The following is a 6775-nucleotide window of genomic DNA, read 5'->3' on the forward strand; positions in this document are numbered from 1 at the left end:
TTATCTTAAAAATTTCTAAACTTTACCCCCAATATTTCTTGAATCAAAAAGAAATAGACTGATTGAAAGGCTTCTTTTTTTTTTTTTAATTTAAGTATCACTATCTTTTAAAGTATCTTTTAAAGTAACATACCTTGAAAAGAGATTTTTAAACAAAATGTAAAGAAAGGATTACAAAAATTTGCATTTATGTAAAATGACATTTTGCAGAAATGTAACTACATGTAGCTATGTAACTATGTAAAAAATGAGCCAGAATTTGTTTTTTTTTTTTCTTGTTGCACGTGTTAAACAAAAGAAGATGTAAGTACTAAGTTGTTATCTGCACTGTTTCCTATGTTACTTTTTCAGTCAGTTACATACCATTCATGAAGAAGAGAATAAAACAGAACTAAAATCAATAGTCCTATATTTGAATAACTCTTAACAGGTATCGGAGCTAGAAAAATGCTTACAGAAATTAAAAATAAATACTCAAATTGAGTAAAAATAAATTCCCAAGTTTAAATGCCCCATTTAAGACATTGATTTAGCTCAGAATGTCCTCGCATCTTTAAAGCTCTTGGCACAGCAGTTCAGGGAAGGGCTGGCATTTTAAGAAGGATTGCTCCATCTAGTGAAAAATCTGTGACACATCAGCCTTCAAGTCAGAAGCTGAATAATGTACTTTTTGATTCTACCTAATTCATGTAGCCAAAAAAAAAATGTAGCCAAAAAAATTCATGTAGCCAAAAAAATCATATTCATCAATGAGTTAAATTCTATTCATATGTCTGTTGAAATAGAGCACTGATTTGGCAGTGCATCATAGGCTTAAGACTTTTTTCACAACCTTTTCAGATAGAAGCCATAAATGGAAAGCTGAACTGTAATAAAGACTACACAAAACAGGACATAGGAGATGTTCTCCATCCCGAATGCCTAAAGTCATCCTAGTGTTATCCCATCCCTGGTTGCTTCCTCTTGAAATAAAATTCTCTGTGATTCCTACTGTTTACCTAGAATTTTTTTTTCTTTTTTTTTTTTTTTTTTTTCCAGAAAATTTTTGATGACCTTTCCATCCTTTGGTAGGATCCTTCTTCCTTTTCAAACCCTATTCAAGTTATCCTCACAATTTTCAATAAAAATATTCCAATTCCATTTTTGCCTACTTCTGAGGTTTGCAATTATCTGCCATAAAAATACAGCTACCAGACTTCTCATATGATACATGGGGTAACACCAGCACAGTCAGTCACGTTCATTGCTCCAGAGTGCTTAGCTGCTGTGTTTACAGAGCAAGAAATAAAGGATCTGTCTATAATCTATAATCAACCCAACGTTATGTTAACAGAATGATACATTGTGCATTCATGTATGTCTTCTGGCTGTTTGTTGAAGTGGATCAAGTTGACAGTCAAAAAGTTATATTAATGATCAGTGGTCTATCAGAAAAAAAAAAAAAAAAGGCTGTAAGAATTGGTACCTATGTTAGAAATCACTATGGAGAGAAGGAAACCATTCAAGTTACGGTCCTCAGAGCGGGGGAGTTCTTATGGCAGGGAACTGTAACTGGGGGGAAGTAATGTACCATTTGCATTTCACATGGATTTTTTTGCACTTCATATTTTAAAGTTTTATCATCTTTATTTTGCTTTTAGGGATATATTAAAGATAAAATTTGCATGATATTTGAAGGAATATGAAGATACTACCTCTTGATTGTGATTTTTTTTTGACAGTTAGTGAATAACTGGTCCATGAAGAAGAGAAAAGGGTGCTCACCTGCATAAAAACTTCTCAGGAAGCGGACTAAAAATTAAGATAACCAAAAAAAGAACCTACACTATGCAGGGAAAGGCTTAAGGGCCTTAAAGATAAACACAGAATCTGAATTCTTCCCATCCTCATTAGAACTAGCCAGAACTTGAGATCTGAACAGCAGGCTGCTGAGTTGATGTGAATGTCAGCAGCCAAAAGTACAAATTATTCACACAAAAGTAGCCCAATTTTGTAAGAGAGTGTATAAATTTTGTAAAATTCCAGCTTCAGTTCTGACAGCATTCCAGAGCTTTGTTAATTCTCTCAAATCTGCTTTTCTCTAGGTTTACATCTACTGATAATGATTTTTTCCTGGCTTCTCTCCACAGACTTAACCACTTTAAGTCTCTGATAAAATCCTTCTTATTACACTGGCATGTAATTCCTTGAACAAAGACCAAAAAACCAAAAAGGCTTGCTGACCTACAAAGCTGCTAGATTACCTTTTGAAGGCAAGGGAGGGGGGAAAGGAAGCTCTTTGATATTTTATAGCATCTGTGAGTGATATTTGTGAACCCAATACAAAAATAACACTTCTAACAAGGAACGAGAGTAAAAGATGTATTTTATGTAAATTCAACCAAAAGCTAATCAAGTGATAGGGAAGTTAGGGGCGCACAATTGCTGTGAAGCCTCTCAGCAAAAACAATGTAAATTGGCTGGGGGGTGGATTAGCACTGGGTGTTGTCAGCTAGATACAGCATTTTAGTTGGCAGAAGAGAGCTCGGCTATCACCAAGATCTGCATGGGAATGCATCTTTATCATGCTTTAAAAATTGCTAGAAAGCATGGTAGCTGGATTGGGTGTATACAGGTGTAGCCCATCATAATTCTCAATTTTCATATACTTTATGAAAATATAATATATATATTATTTCATGTATTTTATTTTTTAAGCAGTCACAGATAAAAGTGCATTTGGGCTGTTTCTTCATGGCTGAGAGCAGTTCAGCAAAGCTCAGAAACTGAGACAAACAGAATTGTGTTAGCTGTATTTGAACCACACTTCTGCTACCCATGCTAGCATACTTGTAGCTCCTCAGAGCACCAGGGTCCACAGAACCATAGAATGGTTTGGGTTGGAAGTGACCTTAGAGATCATCGAGTTCCAACCCCCCTGCCATGGGCAGGGACACCTCTCACTAGCCCAGGTTGCTCAAAGCCTCATCCAGCCTGGCCTTGAACACCTCCAGGGATGGAGCATCCACAGCTTCCCTGGGCAACCTGTTCTAGTGTCTCACCACCCTCACAGTGAAAAATTTCTTTCTCATATCTAGTCTAAATCTGCCCTCTTCCAATTTAAATCCATTACCCCTCATCCTGTCGCTACAGGCCCTTGTAAAAAGTCCCTCCTCAGCTTTCCTGTAGGTTAAGTACTGGAAGGCTGCTGTAAGGCTTCCCCGGAGCCTTCTCTTCTCCAGGCGCTGAACCCCAGCTCTCTCATCTGAGGTATCTAATGGTGCTTGATATTCATCTTACAAGAGTTGCAGATACTCAAACACCTCCGAAAGGCTGAATCTCAGTTTATGTATTGCAAGCAGAATTGTCTTACTATTATTTCAGAAAAATGAGAGATTTAAACAGATCATATTCCGGAAGGATTTTTAGGAATGGGTCACACCCATCAGAAATTTACAGCAGAACATTCCAGAATTTACAAAGTTTAAGGAGTTTTGATATAGTTGGCTTTCAATACCAGTGCAAAGATACGTAACAAAAAAACCCAAAACCAAAACACTGGAAACACTGCATTCTAAAAGCCTCTAGATCAGTTTAGATACTATTAACTTGGATTTTTTTACAATTTTTACTTAGGTGATCTAAAAGAAAATCCAGGTTTTTTTTGGGGGGAAACAGCTGAAAGAACAGGTTATCATTTTCAAAAACACAGCTGATTTATATATAAGGGAGGTACATTTTCCACTGACAGGATAGGAAATATAAAGCCAATGTTAGGTCAAAAATCTCCCACAGCCAAACAAAAAGAGTCAACACATACACAGATGAAGAAATATGTTTCACCCACACATCGAAGCAGCACTATATATGGATAACAGTGAATCTGGCACACCTAATGTTAATTCTATGTGTAAGCAATTGCACAGTCGAGACTTGAGTGAATTTTGTTTCTGGATAAGCAAAACCACATTTTGCAGAGACATGCCTGGCTAAAGCTGTTCTAATTGGACTTCTATATGAGATTCCAAGAGAGAAAGAAAGAAAGAAAGAAAGAAAGAAAGAAAGAAAGAAAGAAAGAAAGAAAGGAGCATCTTTAGGTATTTCTAATAAAAAAAGAGTTGACTTTGAATTCATGTGATTTTGCCAACGTTCCACTGATATAACACCACTTACTCACTTTTCTGATGATTCTTTGTCATTTGTTCTTCAGTATTAACCTCGTGCTAGGAGCTGTCAACACTGATTAAAAAACGGAAAAAAAAAAAAAAAAAAAAAAAAGAGGAAGCTCAGAGAAAATGTCTGCATATAGCAAAACCACAGGTAAAATTGAAATATTTTTTGTCACTTCTGAGGAAATAATCAGTATATGTGGTTTTTATTGTTAACTTTAGATTAGCTGAAAACAAATTTAAAAAGCCAGAACTTTTTCACATTTCTTTCCAAGTTTATGTCTTTCAGTTGAGGTGAAAAAAACCGACAGGGGGTATACAGCAGTGCTATGGTGACCTCTTGTGGTTAAATAATATAACCATTTGTTCCACAGTTTCTCAGAAACTGTCAGTACCAAAGGTTAAATTCTGCTCTTAGATTAGAACAGTTTAGTGTTGTTAATTCTGCTTAACCTGAATCAACTTCTCCTCCCAAACATGCTATCAGAATTATTTTTAAAATATCTCAACCTTTGCACTCCACAAATTTAACAGGTGAGAGTATCATATTTTCTCACATGGTAATTTGTTAAAGCCAATTCATAGCTCCATATAAATGAGCTCATTGATATGAAGAACTTTTTTTTTTTTTTAAATAAAACCTTACCCACTACAAAAAGTTAAAGAAATAATCTGGTATTAGCCACTCATTATAAGAAATTACAATAGATACTGACCTTGCTCTTTTATATATATTTTCTATAAAAATTTTGTGCATTAGCCAAATATATGCATAAATATACGTCTGAATAACTGCTAAAGCTGTCTCCTTTCATCAGTTTCTCTTGTTACAAAAAATCAGAGACCTGTGCATTTCCTAATGTTGTTGAATGCAGTTTATTAACATGGATCATATCATCTGAGACCTCTCCCCAACAGATAAAATCACTCAAGACTTGATTTTGCTATTTCCTGAAATCATTCAAAAATACACAGATTCCATGAAACAACTTTGCTGAGTGATAACACTTCAAGTGATGGTCCTGACAGTATTTATGGATCTCGTGGTCGCACTTTCTCACTGGAGGATCAGCGGTGGTGGCATTTGCACCTGCCAGGCAGTATTCACATGACCCCGAACCTTACTAAATTTAGGACCTCTTGCAAAGCCATTTCTGCACTGGGTCTGCTGCCTGAAGTTTTAGAAGCTCGTCGGCAGCACGGCCTTGGACTGCCACCAGCTGGATACGTGCCACATTCTGATATGCTGTGATTGCAGCTGGGGGAGGCTGCTGCGAGAGGTTACTTGTTTATGTAAGACTCACTTTAGAGATGTGTTGGTTAAAAACAAACATTGCTCTTAGTGTACACAATAAGGAGTCCCTCCTGTTATTACTTCTCTTCGTTTCTTTTCCTTGAAAAAATTAATATCAGAGGCTTGCAAGTGAAACATGCTAGAACCATGATGATGACAACAACAACAAAAAAACAGATTCAAGTTAAAATGTGTTAATAAGGAAGCACTGACAGTGGTCATGTACCCTGAAAAATCTCCTGGCTTTTGAAACATCACCAACAAACTTCTGACAGCTTCTTGCACAAGGATGTTCCAAGCACTGCTGGCATGAGGTTTGGGAGACAAAAACAAATTGTTTGTGTGGGGGAGGGAGCTGTTTTATGTCTAGTGTTTAATAGGCCTAATCTTTCTTATTCTTTTAGCTGGGGTAACTCTGCAGTGCTAAGAACTGACTGACTTAAAACTGTAAGCCTAATTTACAAGGAGCAAGCTTCAATACTCTAGGCGCCATTCGAACTCTCAGCTAATTACAGTTTGCATTACTGAGCTTGGGATTTTTTTAAATGTTTAACTGCTGCCATTATTTCTTCTGCAGTTGGTTTCAGCCTGAGACAATTTTAATTTGACCCTCAAAGTGCAGTAGTATTACTCCCTGGGCTGAGCCTGGCCTGCCAGGTGGCTCATGGCCACTTCTTGCCCCTTGGATGCTCCTGGCCAGTCAGCCAAGAATCCACCAAGCTAGTGACCTTCCTGCAAGAGGCAAAGGGTGGCTGCTTGGGCAGCAAACACCCAGGCACCTTGTGTCTCCTGGTGCAGCCTGCAGAGCCTTGCTGTGGCCTGGAGCAAGGTGGCACAGGCAGGAGTCACCAAGCTGTCATCAGTCTCTCAGCTCCCAGGACAGAGGTGGAAGTCTCATAGTCACAGCTTTGTCCCCATGGCTGCCGACTCACAGCTCTCGCTGCAGCCACATTTCAGAGCAAGGGATCGATAGAAAAGCCAAGCCACATGTCTTCAGCCAACAAAACACACCAAACTTGTTCAAAGCACTGAAAACTGAGCCTAAGTGTTGAGATGTGGATGGCAGGCAACTGTTGTAGCTTCTGTTGCTGGTGTTAACCCTCTAATCACACAGCAGTCTTCAGCCACCTCAGTGCAATGTTCCTGAGCTCCAGTTAGCTACATATCTAAATATCACCTAGAGTGCGACAAGATTTTGCTTCCAGCAAAGCTTATAGACATGTGTTGCATACACTAGTGAATTTAGGGAGAAAAAGGGCTTTTTGTCCTGATTCCAGAAGCATAACCACTTTGAACTGTCAGCTTTGGAGCACCTAAATCTGAAAGGCTGCAG

The sequence above is a fragment of the Pterocles gutturalis genome, unplaced genomic scaffold (assembly GCF_000699245.1).
Source record: "Pterocles gutturalis isolate BGI_N339 unplaced genomic scaffold, ASM69924v1 scaffold40038, whole genome shotgun sequence".
Taxonomy (NCBI): domain Eukaryota; kingdom Metazoa; phylum Chordata; class Aves; order Pterocliformes; family Pteroclidae; genus Pterocles; species Pterocles gutturalis.